This window comes from Schistocerca nitens, chromosome 3, assembly GCF_023898315.1.
Source record: "Schistocerca nitens isolate TAMUIC-IGC-003100 chromosome 3, iqSchNite1.1, whole genome shotgun sequence".
Classification (NCBI taxonomy): Eukaryota; Metazoa; Arthropoda; class Insecta; order Orthoptera; family Acrididae; genus Schistocerca; species Schistocerca nitens.
The window spans coordinates 766,421,820-766,438,560 of NC_064616.1; the positions used below are offsets into that span (position 1 = coordinate 766,421,820).

The following is a 16,741-nucleotide window of genomic DNA, read 5'->3' on the forward strand; positions in this document are numbered from 1 at the left end:
TCCAGATTGTTTACGCTCGCTCACAGAAAGATCCATACCTAAAGACTGGAAAATTGCTCAAGTCACACCAATACCCAAAAACGGAAGTAGGAATAATCCGCTGAATTACAAGCTTATACCACTGACGTCGATTTGCGGTGGGGTTTTGGTACATATACTGTATTCGAACATTATGAAGTACCTCGAAGAAAACGAATTATTGACATATAGTCAGCACGGATTCAGAAAATATCGTTCTTGTGAAACACAACTAGCTCTTTATACTCATGAAGTAATAAGTGTTATCGACAGTGGATGTCAAATTGGTTCCATATTTTTAGATTTCCAGAAGGCTTTCGACACCGTTCCTCACAAGCGTATTCTAACCAAATTGCGTGCCTACGGAGTATCGCCTCAGTTGTGCGACTGGATTCGTGATTTCCTGTCAGAAAGGTCACGGTTTGTAGTAACAGACGGAAAGTCATAGAGTAAAACAGAGTTAATATCCGGCGTTCCCCAAGCAAGTGTTATAGGCCCTCTATTGTTCCTGATCTATATTAACGACATAGGAGACAATCTCAGTAGCCGTCTTAGATTATTAGCAGATGATGCTCTCATTAACCGTCTTGTAAAGTCATCAGATGATCAAAACGACTTGCAAAATGATTTAGATAAGATATCTGTATGGTGCGAAAAGTGGCAGTTGACAATGAATAAAGGAAAGAGTGAAGTTATTCACATGAGTACTAAAAGAAATCAGCTAAATCTCGATTACGCGATAAGTCACACAAATCTGAGGGCTGTAAATTCAACTAAACACTTAGGGCTTACAATTACAAATTACCTAAGTTGGAACAATCACATAGATAATATTGTGGGTAGAGCAAACCAAAGACTGCGGTCCGCAGCTCGTGGTCATGCGGTAGCGTTCTCGCTTCCCGCGCCCGGGTTCGATTCCCGGCGGGGTCAGGGATTTTCTCTGCCTCGTGATGACTGGGTGTTGTGTGATGTCCTTAGGTTAGTTAGGTTTAAGTAGTTCTAGGTTCTAGGGGACTGATGACCTTAGATGTTAAGTCCCATAGTGCTCAGAGCCATTTGAACCAAAGACTGCGATTCATTGGCAGAACACTTAGAAGGTGCAACGGGTCTGCCAAAGTGACTGCTTACACCACGCTTGTCCGCCCTATTCTGGAATATTGCTGTGCGGTGTGGGATCGGCATCAGATGGGACTTCAGATGACATCGAAAAAGTACAAAGAAGGGCAGCTCGTTTTATATTATCGCGAAATAAGGGAGATAGTGTCACAGACACGATACGTGAATTGGAGTGGCGATCATTAAAACAAAGGCGATTTTAGTTGCGACGGGATATTCTCATGTAATTTCAATCACCAGTTTTCTCCTCCGATTGCGAAAAGTTGGCACCTACCTACATAAGGAGAAATGATCAACACGATAAAATAAGAGAAATCAGGATTCGCACAGAAAAATTTAAGTGCTTGTTTTTCCCGCGTGCCGGTCGGGAGTGGAACGGTAGAGAGACAGCATGAAGGTGATTCATTGAACCCTCTGCCAGGCACTGTATAGTGAATAGCACAGTAATCACGTAGATGTAGATTATGTAGAAGTAGCACAAACGCTACAGGGTGTTCCTAAATGATCTGTAGAACTCTGATCAAGTATATTTCAATAATGGGGATAGGTAGAAAGTGCGGTTTGCTGCATAATGTTCTTGCAGCTTGTGAGTTATTCTCATCGAGCAGAGACATAAGACGATAGAATGAGGTGAAAGAGATATAGAAGATGTAGCTAGGTTAGAGGAAGAGAAATAGAATGGTAAAATTCGAAGCTATGATGGAGAGGAGAAAGAAAGAGATGAGAAGGGCACAACAATGGTGGCTATACCGTCCCTAATATGTAAGTTTTGAGTTCCCTCTTGAATGTTGAGTGGTTCTGGATAAGACGCAGATCACAGGGGAGCGCGTTCCATAGTCGTATGGCTGAGATGGAGAATGACACGGAGAAATATTTTGTGTTATGTAAAGGTACAGCCAAGATGCTAGGTGTATCCGATCTGGTATTCCGGTTGTGGAATGATGATAGGTGTTTAATGTGAGAAGATAAGTATTGGGGGCACCAGTGGCTAAGAAATCGATGAAGTAAGGGCATCGTGTGGAGATCGCGTGCCTTATGTGGGCGTATCCAACCTAGCTGGGAGTATGAAGGACTGATATGCTCATACAACCGTATATTGCACACTGCTATTGTCCTGGATGGACTGCTGGTGGCACTTTGCAACTCACGAGTGAATCCTCCTGCTGATTTCATGCGATTCTTTACAACCACCCTCTGCAATGCTCGACGGCTCCTGTCCGTCAGCACATAAGGTTTGCCTGACGTTAGTTTGGCTGTGGTTGTTTCTTCGTGTTTCTGCTTCACAGTCATCTCACCAACAGTCGACTTGGGTAGCTATAGAATGGTTAAAATGTCCCTGATGGATTTGCTACTCGAGTGACGCCCAATGACCACTCCACGTTCGAAGGCATGGAGCTCTCCTGACATACCCATTCTGCTGTTCCTACTTCTTGGGTGGCGGGTCTGCTGCCGTAAGATCTAGTGGTTAATTACATAGAGGTGTTCCGATACTGTCGATCGGATAGTGTATACTTGTTTTGCAGTATGAAATATCAGTTTGTCTTTCTTTCGTTAGACTCTCTTCACACTAAAATAGGTTCCTCTCAGATATTAGTCCGATTGCTCTTTCTAGTAATAAGGAAGGAATGTCAGGGCGTAACGTCCTGTGACTTTTGCGTCGTTAGAGATATGTAGCGGCACCACCGTTTAGGATAGGGAATGTTAGTTTTTGTGGGATATTCTGAGCACAAGTTACAGCCAGGTGCAGGCCAGATTGCAGTGATTTACGCATACCAACAGTTTCGAAGGCAAATGGAGGCCACAGGAGTGTAGAACTGCCAGAGAAGGCACACACAGCAGCCTGTATGGCGCAAGTCGCAGGCAGAAGGGGCCCACTGCCCAACCTACCGCATTATGGGTGCGTGACGCGAAGCAGCGCACTTGGCAAAACAGAGGCGCACAGCCGAGTATAAATAGGTGCCGTTTTCTAACAAGATTGATTCAAGTGTGGCAGCTCTCCTGGATGGCGGGGCGTGTCACACCACTAGCTTCAACAGCAGCAGATGGGGTGTCAGCATTCTAGCCCACGACGGGTTGTTGGTTCGACCCTCTGAGGCCGACGCGGGGTCCCTAGCCAGCCAGCCAGCGGCGGGTCACTCCACGGCTCGCTACTGCGTCCTGGCGTCCTGGCTTCCAACACACGCCGGAGGCATCCCGAAGCGAGGGCCGCAGACTAGGACGCTGGACTGCAGGCGCTTGTCGTCGCCACGATCTCAGACACGCCGGCGAGAAGAAGGTCGCAGCTGGCCACCTGCAGCTCACACCAAGCGGCGCTGAGTTGGCAGGGATGCAGACCACTGAGCCAACTCCCGGCATCCTGACGATGCCGCAACTCTGCTGGTGTACAAGGCCAGCTCGACACAGCATTGCATTACATGGGCTGCTGGGGTGCTTCCTCAGCATTGCAGGGCCCTGTGACGCAGACCAGGAGGAACAAGAACACTGTAGCTAAAAAACAATAAATCACTTGGAAAGATATTGCTGAATTTTAATATGGCGCCTCCTGGCACCCATCCACTACAGATACAACCAAAGCTTAGATTAGACAAGGATGAGAGAGGAAATTGAAAGTGACTTTGATTCAGACAAGATTCCGTAATTCGCCACTAGTAATGCAGGAAAATCACATAAAATTTAAATCGGAGTGGCTAAAAAAAATGGCTATGAGCACTATGGGACTTAACTTCTGAGGTCATCAGTCCCCTAGAACTTAGAACTACTTAAACCTAACTAACCTAAGGACATCACACACATCCATGCCCGAGGCAGGATTCGAACCTGCGACCGAAGCGGTGTATGAGACAGTTCAGCCTTTGGCTCGGGTTCGATCCTTACTACCGTTCCATATCCAGTTTTCGTATCGCTCTCTTGTTCCATTTTAGAAAATCAAACGAAGGACACGTTTTGCAACACCGTCTCTGGTCGACGGCCTGAATTTGCTCGCGCAACGGTGTGATTGCCTAACTTCAGTGCTAAGTAACTCGGAAACGGGGCAACGTATCGATTTTTTTCTTAACAGTTATTTCTCAGCACAACCTACCCTGCAACACCCCTACAAGCATTTCAGAATGTTTCTGACCACCCTGAACAGGACGCGAAATTTACTACACAGAGCTGCCATTTCCACCAGAAAAAGTAGATCACAGACGGCTGGGCACTGGGTCGAACTGAGCTTCGATGTCATATATGGTTACGTTATTCCACGCTGTTTCCACTCTACGCCAGATTTCGTCAGTAGTAGAGCTCGTGAGTGGTGAGATGCCAGTCACGCGGTAACCCACGACCAGATGTTTTCACTGGGTGAGAAAACTAGGGGACGTGTCGACCAGCTCAACAGTCGAACACTCTGTATCAAGGTAGGTCAGCGCCACAAGGGCAACATCCGGTCTTGCGTCATATTGTTTAAATGTAGCATCACAGAGACCTCGATGTTAGGGCATAGCCACCGACCGTAACAAGACAGAACTTTAATTACTGATATCTAAATTGCCATCTATGCGAAACAGAGGTGATCGTGTTGTGTACCCAATGGTGCTCCTACTCTCTACGCCAATTCGTCGGCCTGTATGGTTCAAATGGTTCAAATGGCTCTGAGCACTATGGGACTTAACATCTAGGGTCAGCAGTCCCCCAGAACTTAGAACTACTTACACCTAACTAACCTAAGGACAGCACACAACACCCAGCCATCACGAGGCAGAGAAAATCCCTGACCCCGCCGGGAATCGAACCCGGGAACCCGGGCGTGGGAAGCGAGAACGCTACCGCACGACCACTCGGCCTGTATGAAAACGACGAATACGAACTGACGATGTTCGTCCTCCTCAGTGCTTCTACACAGGTATACGTCCTACGTAATGTCATACCGGGATTCGTGTGAAAAGACGGCCAGATGCCATTCCTCCGTCCAATGCAGTTTTTGTTGTGCGCTCAATTTGCGGCCCGCCTCTTTCTGCTGCTTCGTCAAGGGAAGCAGCAGCGATGGTCGCCGTGTGGACAGTCCGTCGTGCTCCAAACGTCGTCGCACTGTTTGTGTGGATACTTCCGTCGCTGAAGACAAGTCGATTTCTTGCTTCGTTGTCCGTGGCGTGAATGTACGTTCCAGCATAGTGGAGCGAAAAATGTGCCTGTCCTCTCGGGCGCTAGTTGCAGAGGAAGCTGCTGAGGTCCTGCGTGGCGTTGAGTATAGCCCTCCTAAACACATTGATTCCATATTCGCGTAAGAATCGTGGGATCCCGAGTAATGTGAGGATCAATATAGCGAAACGATAAGCCTCAGTCTCAATAGGCCATGATCCAACCGCTATAGATTTCCAACACGGGCCGATAAACATTTCTGTTTCTTAGACGAGCCTTAACAGAATAGCATCAGAAACAACTAACATGCACATGTGAATTATGGATGAGAAACACGCTGCGTTGCTTTTTCTTACGTACAGGAAATGGATGACTGTTATCATAGCTGTCCGCAGATATTTATCCGAGACGGGGCTAACGAACTAATAGTAACAGGATGTACAGGGTGTACTGTACATAAATATTTACCCTGATAACAAAACAATTTATCTCTTTATTGGATACAGTAAATGAGACAGGCGTTGTACCATATATGCCTCTACTCATTAAGTTTTGAACTTTATATGAACATTTAATAGACGTAATACACTTTAACATTTAAATCGCTTCTACATGTGTATCCCTGGTAACACGAAAAATATCACGCCGGTGTTCAATCTCTTGCCACACGTTCTGCAACATGTCTGACGTGATTGTGCCAATGGCATCTCTGATGATAGTTGCAATGTCACAATATCAGGAACTGCTGATTTGTACACAATATCTTTCACATTCCCCCAAAGAAAGAAATGAAACTTGATAATGTCGGTGATTTCGGGGGCCATGGAATTGAGCAGTCTCTGCCAGTCTACCTGTTGGAGAAGATTTCATTAAGAAAATAGGGGACTTCTAAAGACCAGTGAAGGGGAGCGCCATCTTGTTGAAAGACGATAGTGTCTTGCATATTGTGTAGCAGGGGAAGACATAATTCACCAATGTGTCCAGGTAAACATAATCACTTACATTGCTTTCAAGGAAGAAAAGTGGGCCACTCACTAGGTCACGCATTAACCCACACCATACATCAACCTTTTGCATGTCCCGAATGTGTCCCCATTTTATCTCCAACCATTTAAAGTTTTTAGGGTAGATTACTTTGACACCTCAAAGGTAAACTTATATCTACATCTACATGATTACTCTGCAATTCACAATTAAGTGCCTGACAGAGGGCGTATCGAATGACCTTCAAACTATTTCTCTACAATTCCACTTCCGAATAGCGCGCGCGAAAAAAGAAAACTTAAATCTTTTCGTGCGAGCTCTGATCTCTCTTACTTTATTACGATAATCATTTCTCCATATGTAGATTGGCTCCAACAAAATATTTTCACACTCTGAGGAGAAAGTTGGTGTTGAAAGTTTGTGAGAATATCCTGCCGCAATGAAAAATGCCTCTGTTTTAATGATTGCCACCCCAATTCGCGTATCATATGGCGTGGCCCTCTTTCCTCTATTTCGCGACAGTACAAACCGTGCCCTTCTTTGATCTTTATCGATATTCACCGTCAATCCTATCTGACGTGTATCCCACACCGCGCATCAGTACTCCAGAAGAGGGCGAACAAGCGTATTGTTAACAGTCTCTTTAAGAGACCTGTTGAATCTTCTAAGTGTTCTGCCGACTAAATCGCAGTCTTTGGTTTGCTTTCTATGCGATACTTCCAATGTATGTTATTCGCAATCGAATCAAATAGTTCAAATGGCTCTGAGTACCACGGGACTTAACTTCTGAGGTCATCAGTCCCCTAGAACTTAGAACTACTTAAACCTAACTAACCTAAGGACATCACGCACATCCATGCCCGAGGCAGGATTCGAACCTGCGACCGTATCGGTCGCGCGGTTCCAGACTGTAGCGCCTAGAACCGCTCGGCCACCGCGGCCGTAGCAATCGAATCCCTAAGTATTTAGTTGAATTTATAGCCTTCAGATTTCTGTGATTTATCGTGTAACCGAAAGATTCATTTTATCACTCATGTTGATGACGTCACACTTTTAATTATTTATTGTCAATTCCCACTCTCCACACCATACAGTTATCTTGCGTAAATGATTTTTGCAGTTGGTTTCGACCATGTGATGACTTTATAAGATAGTAAATGACAGCATCATCTGCAAACAATCCAGGAGGGCTGCTCAGATTGTCTCCTAAATCGTTTATATAGATCACGAACAGCAGAGGGCCTATAACACTTCCTTGCAGAACGTCAGATATTATTTCTGTTTTACTCGGTGACTTTCCTTCAGTTACTACGAACCGTTACCTTTCTGACAGGAAGTCACGAATCGAGTCGCACAACTGTGACGATACTCCACAGGCACGCAATTTGATTAGAAGTCGCTGGTGAAGAACGGTGACAAAGTCTTGAGTAGCATGTGCAGAGTGTACCTTTCTTTATTATTAGTATGAACACCGATGCAACCATTTTGATTCAACGATGTTAAAGGTATATTCTCATATGATTAAATCCAGAGTATCAAATGATTTAAGAAATACAGCTAGAAAATTTTCATAAAATGTTTGTTCGTGTTACAGTACTACTAGGTTGAGCCGAAAATTAAAAAAAATATTTAATTAAAATAAATACCGGAATGATTGCAAAATGTTGTACAGTACCAATAAAAATGTCACACTGATGCTCCTCAAATTGGAAACACGGAATAAAGTTAAAAAAACCTTAATCAGTTTGGATGACACTTTCTTTGAGTACAGAATTTCACAGCTGACCGCGTTAATGCGGTAACTGGATGTTTTCGTGCCATTTATTTTTAACGTAGATTAGCCTAACTACAGCTCAACAAAATGTGTTTTGATAGATAGGTTTTTTGGGGTTATTAGGTAAAGTGTAGCTCACGATCAGCATACGTCCTGATAAGTGTGGGAAAGTCTTGCAAAACCACCCTCAGATTTGTCTGTCCTCCTTTCTCTAGCTTGTCACATTCTCGAGCGGTCACACCATATCAAGTTCAGAATGACTGCACGTGGCGCTGTATTGCGTCCTATAGAGTTTGAGAACGTCCCAGTTCCTGGAATGGACATCTTTGCGACCTTAGAATTTCACACTTTTTCTTCTTTTCTTCTAGTGCATAAAATCGTATTCTCTTTTTTCCAGTGATGCATTTGGCACCACAGCTCAAGTATAGGTGTTCACAATCACAGTGGACCACGGCTGTGTTCTTCAGAGCATATCATAACAGCTCTCCCATGTAAAACACAAGGTACAATCAGCAAGCCAACACGGAATTTCTGCGTCCACAACAACCAGTAAACTAATATTGTGCAACGAACTAGGCGGGTACCTTTATGAGAATTACGGGATGATGGCGAACTGGTACGTTGCTACCGTCTTTATATTGTGCTGGGAATTGGTCTGGGAATGCGCGCGCCATTGTCTTGCGCTGGCCCCTTTCTGCCGCTTATAAGGGCCGTACGAGAAAGCGACAGAGGAATGATTAAGGACGCTACTTTGGCACAGTTCTGTAACGTTTTGCACCCGTCTTGACTGCAGAACAGCGCCGAAATTGACTCCACATCAAGGAACGGGCACAATTTTGCTTGAATAGCGTGACAACCAAAAAGGCTTCTAAAGTCACAGTACTTCCCGTCGCGCTTGGAAATGTTAAACGTGCAGTCGCAGACAATCTTCGGTAGGGATTCGAGAGTACTCTCTTCTCTGTTATGAATAAAAATTCCAGAGGGGGAAGTGCCGTGCCTCCTGCCCCCCCCCCCCCACCCCCACCCTCCCGTTCGTGGATGGCTTTGGCACTTACATTTACTTTGCGCTTTGGCACTTACTCACACTTACTTTGCGCTACGTGCTGAAATGCTTATCACTTACGTGTCAAGTAATTTCACGTTGCTCGTAGGGCGCTTCTATATTGCTGTGATTGTAATGGCTATCAGCATACACGTTTGTTAATACCTTAACAAATACTTCTCAATAACGCTCATCGATCGTAAACGCATAGTGCAGAGAATGCCGTCACATTTCAAGCGAACAGGAAGAGGAGACTTCGAGGAGGCCAACACGATGATATCAGAGAGAGTTGTTTACCTCCGGATGTGATAAACGATTTCCGGCCGACTTTACGCCTCTTCCCGCGTACACGGACCAACTAACGACACCAAACCGAAGCAACAGCTTTTGTCTCAACAGAGTCCATCGGTTGAACAGTGGAATAACTTACAAATAAAATCTTTGTTTAACCGTGAGAATGCATCCCACGTCGTAAATACGGTAACATCTGTTTCAGCCATGTCATATTCCTTTTATATTACGAAACTGTCTGTCTAAAGCTGTCAAAAATGCACTTGTTCAAACTAGTGGATCAGATTTCTCCGAGAGTACAAAATAAAGAACATATAACCCAATTTTACGTGTTCCTTGAAAGAGCTCTACTTTCTCAAGTATGATCTAATTACAAAGACTGTGTGCGGTATCGGTTGAAAGAATAGGAAACCCTCCCGTCATTTTCAATTTTATAGTCTCGAAGGTAGGCTGTGAAGTATTAGAACTACAAGCGAGACAACAACAAAACAGTACCTTAAAAATCAATAATCAATGACAAAATGGTATTGCAAATACAGTAGTATTCGTGACTCGAGACTGACAGCTGTTCTTAAGTTGCTACATTTATAGTAATAAACGAAGTGTTCCTAACAAAGAGAAAGGAAAGAGTCCGAAAGGAAAGTTGATTTATTAGACTTAACAGCAACAAGGGCAGAAAATAAACTGAATTTTTCTACTTGTAAATCAACACACTCAGCTAAAATAATAAGGGATGACTTCAGCCATACACCACAAAATAAAAAGACATTCCTTTACTATGGTAGGTCGCCTGTGGAAGCTCCTGTTACATGAAACAGAAATACAATGCATACTCAAACAAGCAGCAGCAGTCAGTGTTTTTAAGAGAAGAGAGAAGCTTGGTTACACATATTATTAAAAAATACAAACGCGAAAAAACCACGCACGGAAAAAAGTTTATTACACTGAAATATTGTGGCCGTATTACGGAAAAGTTAAAGTACACTTTCCCTGATCAGTAGAAAATATCGTTTCGAACAGCAGGTCAACGGAGGTTTAAACTCAGACAAAACTGTAAAAAAATAAAAAAAAGTATTACGTATCTGGTATGATGCATGTGGTATGTGTAGATTACAATGTAGAACATGTAATTGTATTTATTTGTCTCATTAGTCTGAATTTTATAACTAGATATAAGGAACATATCACCCCAGACAACAAAACTGCTACGGGCCTTTTTGGCCGAGCGGTTCTAGGCACTTCAGTCTGAAACCGCGCGACCGCTACGGTTTCAGGTTCGAATCCTGCCTCGGGATGGATGTGTGTGACGTCCTTAGGTTAGTTAGGTTTAAGTAGTTCTAAGTTCTAGGGGACTAATTACCTCAGATGTTAAGTCCCATAGTGCTCAGAGCCATTTGAACAAAACTGCTATTGGTCATCATTTGCGAAACGCAAAACACACATCAGGTAGTATTGAAAATACTATGAAAATTTTACACGTGGCACCTAAAGGAATGAAGTTAGGCTTACTTGAAGAATGGGAAATATGAAATGGAAGATAAAGGACTCGGTCAAAGTGGTGAACGAACGACCCGAATTTAAATATAATAAATTTGTTGCTCTTTTCAAAAATGATTTATGATTCACTAAAGCAGTTAGCCGATAACCGTACATATTGGTAATTTATACAATAATGCGACAATGTGTGAAACCTTTATCAATACAGCATCTATGTATTTAGTTTTTTAACATTATGATCCCTGGAGAGATCATAAATAAATATCTAAAGGCGCCTGTAAAATTTTAATGTCAGAACAACTAAAAACTCGTATTGAATTTTGAATGTACCTAGACAATCATAATACAGTCAAATAAAATTCGTTATATTGATCTCATCTAGGAATAAATCTGCTATGTTCAGTCAAACATTACAAATGCCTATATGCCATAAAATATTTATTGCACTACTGTAATCTGTGCACGTAAAATGTTTGAAAAATATTTATATAACTAACCATTTTGTATTTCATGTGTTGTCCATAACATTGTACCTTCTACTGTAGGTACTGTTTTGTGACTGAACGAAACTGTTCGAAACTAGTCACTAAGAAAAATATTATATGCAACTCTGATGGAAACCTTAATCAATAAATTACAGACATACTGAGTTGCTGATCCTGACACCAACACAACGCTGGAATTATATAAAAACCGATAAGTTGAAGTGGAAGGTAAAACAGTCAATTCGTGAGCTGTAGCGCCGAAAATAACCACCATATATTAATCGTTAGAGTGTAGTTAGGCTGTTATTTATTTCTTCGGGAACCGTATTAATTGTTGTCCCATCAAACATTCTGTAGTAGCAGGTAGAGCCATGCTCTCGGGAGAGCTAACTTGCACTATCCCGACATGAAGGTGCTGACCTGTCTCTGGCAGACATTCCTGAAGATCGAAACACATTGGCCGTCAACGGGAAACATAGGGACGTCACCGTCAAATGCCGCTATTTACACGTAAGAGTGAACGTCAGCAGAATGTCACGTCGCTTAGCCCAGAATCGAACGGTGAGTCATACAGAAAGTTAGAATTTAGACAGCTACAGAGATGATCGTGGGCAGGATGGATGCGGGATCCAGAGGTGTACGAATCATCACAGACAGAAATTAGCATTGACGGTTTAATTTATTAATGACCAAAGCAAAATTCATAAAGGATGTTCTTGACAAAGATAATGTAATAAATTTTCCACATCGCTGCGAAATGAAAGAACAGGAAAATGTCGTCTTTCAAACATTTCAAATCTTTAACATGTATTTGCCGCGAAATATATGTACAAATATATCAAACAAAATTCGGAAATCATGATCGTTTTATTTTATTGCTTGTGTATGTTTTCTAATTGCAATTCTGTCAGAGACAGAAAAGGATTTGGAAGAACAGTTGGACGGAACGGATAGTGTCTCGAAAAAGAGGTTATAATATGAGCATCAACAAATATAAAAATGGGTAATGCAATGTAATCGAATTAAATCAGGTGATGCTTATAGAAATAGATTAGTAAATGTGGAACTAAAAGTAGTAGATGAGTTTTGATATTTGGATGGTAAAATAACTGATGATGGCCGAACTAGAGAGGATGTAACGTGCAGACTGGCAAGAGCACAAACAGCATTTCTGAAAAAGAGTAATTTGTCAACATATAACATCAATTTAAGTGCTGGGAAAACTTTCCTGAATGTATTTGGAGCGTAACCACGTACGGAGGTGAAACGTGGGCGATAAACAGTCCAGACAAGAAGGGAATAGAAGCTTTTGAAATGTTGTGCTGTAGAAGAGTGCTGTAGATTAGATGGGTAGATCGCATAACTACTGAGGAGTTACTAAAACGAATTGAGGTGAAAGAAACGGAATCGATTGGTAGGACACATTCTGAGGAATCAAGGAATTGTCAGTTCGGTATTGGAGGAAAGCGTTGGGGGAGTAAATATTGTAGAAGAAGAGCAAGGCTTCAGTACAGTAAGCAGGTTCAAGTGGATGTAGGTTGCTGGAGTTATGCAGAGGTGAAGAAGCTCGCTCAGGAAAGACTGTCATAGACAGCTGCATAAGACTAGTCTTCGGACTGAAGACCAAAACAATAACCATTTTTTCTAAGTACCGCATTAGGTAAAAAACTAATTTTCTACTTGAATAAATCTGACTTTTCACTGTTAAAAAGGATTTTTTGATGAAAATTGTTTCATCTATTAATTTTGTTATTTATGCACTGGGAGACTTTCTTTGGGCAGGCGTTGTAAAATCTAAATCATTCTTAGCTTTCAGACATTTAATTTCTTTTGTGGGAGAACATTCAACGGAAAATGTTCCAAGTCCTCATGTCACCTTCGCAATGAGTCACGGAAACAAAGCAAACAATAAAGTGAAGATAAGGTAGAAACAAAACGCAGCACTATGAGTGGGCGTGGAGAGTAAATTAACTTCTTAAGTTAGAAGGCGAAGCCACTGTCCCCCCGCCAACGTGTACCTCAAAAGCTTCTCCGTAATACTTGACGGTGTCTTCCGTTCCAACTCGTCCAGTTCTGTTAAGCGCCTGTGCGTCTGCCACCATTTGAAATGCATTGCGAAATGATTTGACACACAGTTCCGTCGCGTCCAGTGTGAATCGACATTAATCCTTTACTCACAACTGGTTGCTCTGCAAAACCACCAACTTTAGGTGGACTAGCTAGCTGATCGGTGGCGTCATTGCGGAGTCTTGGTATTTAACGGCAGCTATTGGCCGTTAGAAACCACCATAAGGTTCATAGAAATTCATTTTTTGCTGATGATAAGTGTTGCTTTGTCTTTAAAATACTTTTGGAATGTTGTAAGTCAAAACTACGAGTCAGATATTGTACTAAATAAGATAATCGATGCGTTTTCGGTCTGTTACACTGACAGATATGGGTAGAGTCATCTCCTCTTCTCAGTCATGCAGCATGCTGCTGACCCGACCAGTGACATTCTATATCACCTACTGGATGAATTACCAAGTTATCAGATGTCAGCCGGCCGCGGTGGCCGAGCGCTTCTAGGCGCTTCAGTCCGGAGCCGCGCTGCTGCTACGGTCGCAGGTTCGAATCCTGCCTCGGGCATGGATGTGTGTGATGTCCTTAGGCTAGTTAGGTTTAATTAGTTCTAAGTCTAGGGGACTGATGACCTCAGATGTTAAGTCCCAGCCATTTGAACCATATCAGAAGTCAGCAACCTCCGGAAGTGTCAATGATAGTGCAGTGGTGGCACCGAAATATGGGTTGTTTTCTTGATTTGACTTCTAACCTAATCTGTTTTAAATAATGAAAAATATAAAATTAAAATAATGTTTGACGAACATTACTTTTCACAGTGCAATGGTTCGCTTAAATGCTTTTCAGTGCCTTAAGAAGCAAAAAAAGAGATCAGTCTTAGAGGTTCTAAGCCAACGGCCTTGCCGCGGTGGGGACACCGGTTCCCGTCAGATCACCTAAGTTAAGCGATGTCGGGCTGGGCTAGCACTTGGATGGGTGACATCCGGTCTACCGAGCGCTGTTGGCAAGCGGGGTGCACTCAGCCCTTGTGAGGCAAACTGAGGAGCTACTTGATCGAGAAGTAGCGGCTCCGGTCTCGTAAACTGACATACGACCGGGAGAGCGATGTGCTGACCACATGCCCCTCCATATCCGCATCCAGTGACGCCTGTAGGTTGAGGATGACACGGCGGTCGGTCGGTCCGTTGGGCCTTCATGACCTGTTCGGGCGGAGTTTAGTTATTGTTAGAAATTCTACTTTAATTTGCATCTGAATATTAATGGTTGAATTTCTCACTTATATTCTGAACGATGTTCCAGCTTCTTTGTATACTTTGCAAAGCTAGTCTCGGAATACGAAATTTACCGTCTGATGAAAATGACTGTTGGATTCATAATATCTTCTATAATTAACTTTGAATAAAAAGTCATGTGAGTACGTTTCTTCATCGTTTTAATTAATGCTTCTTAGATTCAACAGTCACACACAATACAACATGATCTTCTGGTACGTACAACCACTTACACGACTCCCTACTACACAATCCCGCCAAAGTGACAATGATCATTTAACTATACAAAGATACTACATCACAGTCAGATCTATAAATACAGAGAAAATTACATTTGTGTATATTCCATTTTCTAACTTAATATTAAATTCTGAATTAATGCTGTAAGTAATAGTAAACAATAATAATAATAATAATGATGATAATCAACGTTATTGGTTTGTCAATATTACAACATATTGTGACAATTTTTTTAGTATTACGATATTCCATCCAAAGTAACTCTTCTATACGTATTTTTATATTTATGTTTAAACAACTTACAGTTAAACACATGGTTGGATCTATTTGAAAATCAGAAATAAATGTTATGCAAAAATTTTGCTGGAGGTGGTGGCGCACTTATTGTACGTATCGTGATGTATACCTGAAAATAAGAATGTAGGCTGTAGGCAATAGCAGCACAAAATCTTCAGCGAAGTTAATGCAGACGGTAGTATGAGTTTGAAGAATTTCAAATTTCCTGTCATTTAGGTCTTGTAGGGGTGTCAATACGTTCATCAACAACAAAAGCAAATAAAGCACTCCGCGTCAGCTATTACAAACGAAACGTTTCACATGAATCTGCACATTTGTCTGCAAAGGGCAATTAAAAAGTTAAGTTGTGTAGCACAGTGAGACACCGTAGCAAACACGTGTGCCATACATGTGCTGTTGGACACTGCAAGTGCATTAGTAAGAACTGTTTGCAGAGTACCACAAAAATGAACACTCCATGGTTTACCAGTGATTTTGCTGTGATGTCACATACGATAAAAATACTGTGAAACACAGTTTCTGAAAATACTTTGACTTGTACTTGGTTGTAAGTATGTTAAGAAAATAGCAATTCCAACGAAGACGTTATTGCCAGTGAAGAGAGGGTTTAGATCGTTAGCCCATGTGGCGGGCTGCGGCAAAGCCATGAGATCAACGCTCCCTGTGCTACATCCTCAAATACACTGCAACAGTCCTGCAGTCTACATCTCGATAGGCCCCTACAGTCTCGTGTCCTGCAGTCTACATCTCGATAGGCCCCTACAGTCTCGTGTAATTCTCCCACGTGATCGGAGTCAACAGTAAACTGTAGGCCCCCTACAACGAGATGGCGCATGGCTGAATTACTAGACACGCCTTGATAGGATGGGAAACGGCCTTGCCGCAGTGGATACACCGGTTCCCGTCAGATGACCGAAGTTAAGCGCTGTCGGGCGTGGCCGGCACTTGGATGGGTGACCATCTGGGCCGTCATGCGCTGTTGCCATTTTTCGGGGTGCACTCAGCCTCGCGATGCCAATTGAGGAGCTACTCGACCGAATAGTAGCGGCTCCGGTAAAAGAAAACCATCATAACGACTAGGAGAGGTGTGCTGACCACATGCCCCCGCCCCCCTAACCGCATCCTCATCTGAAGATGACACGGCGGTCGGATGGTCCCGATGGGCCACTTGTGGTCTGAAGAGGGAGCGCCTCGATAGAATGGCGGTTCAAACTCCCATACGGCTATCTATAGTTAGGTTTTCCGCGATTTCCCTAAATCACTTGAATATCGGGACCGATCCAGTGGGAAGGACAAGACCAGTTTGCTTCCCAGTCCTTACAATAAACAATCCTGTGCTCCAAGTTCTAAGGACTTCGTCACTGCCGGCCGCGGTGGTCTTAGCGGTACTAGGCGCTCAGTCCGGAACCGCGCGACTGCTACGGTCGTAGGTTCGAATCCTGCCTCGGGCATGGATATGTGTGATGTCCTTAGGTTAGTTAGTTTTAAGTAGTTCTCAGTTCTAAGGGACTGATTACCACAGATGTTAAGTCCCATAGTGCTCTGAGCC

General features: G+C 43.0%; 1 pseudogene; it reads left to right on the forward strand.

Moving 5' to 3' along the window:
• Window positions 1-16,059: 16,059 nt before the first annotated feature.
• On the forward strand, window positions 16,060-16,177 carry LOC126250359 (5S ribosomal RNA; annotated as a pseudogene).
• Window positions 16,178-16,741: the final 564 nt, after the last annotated feature.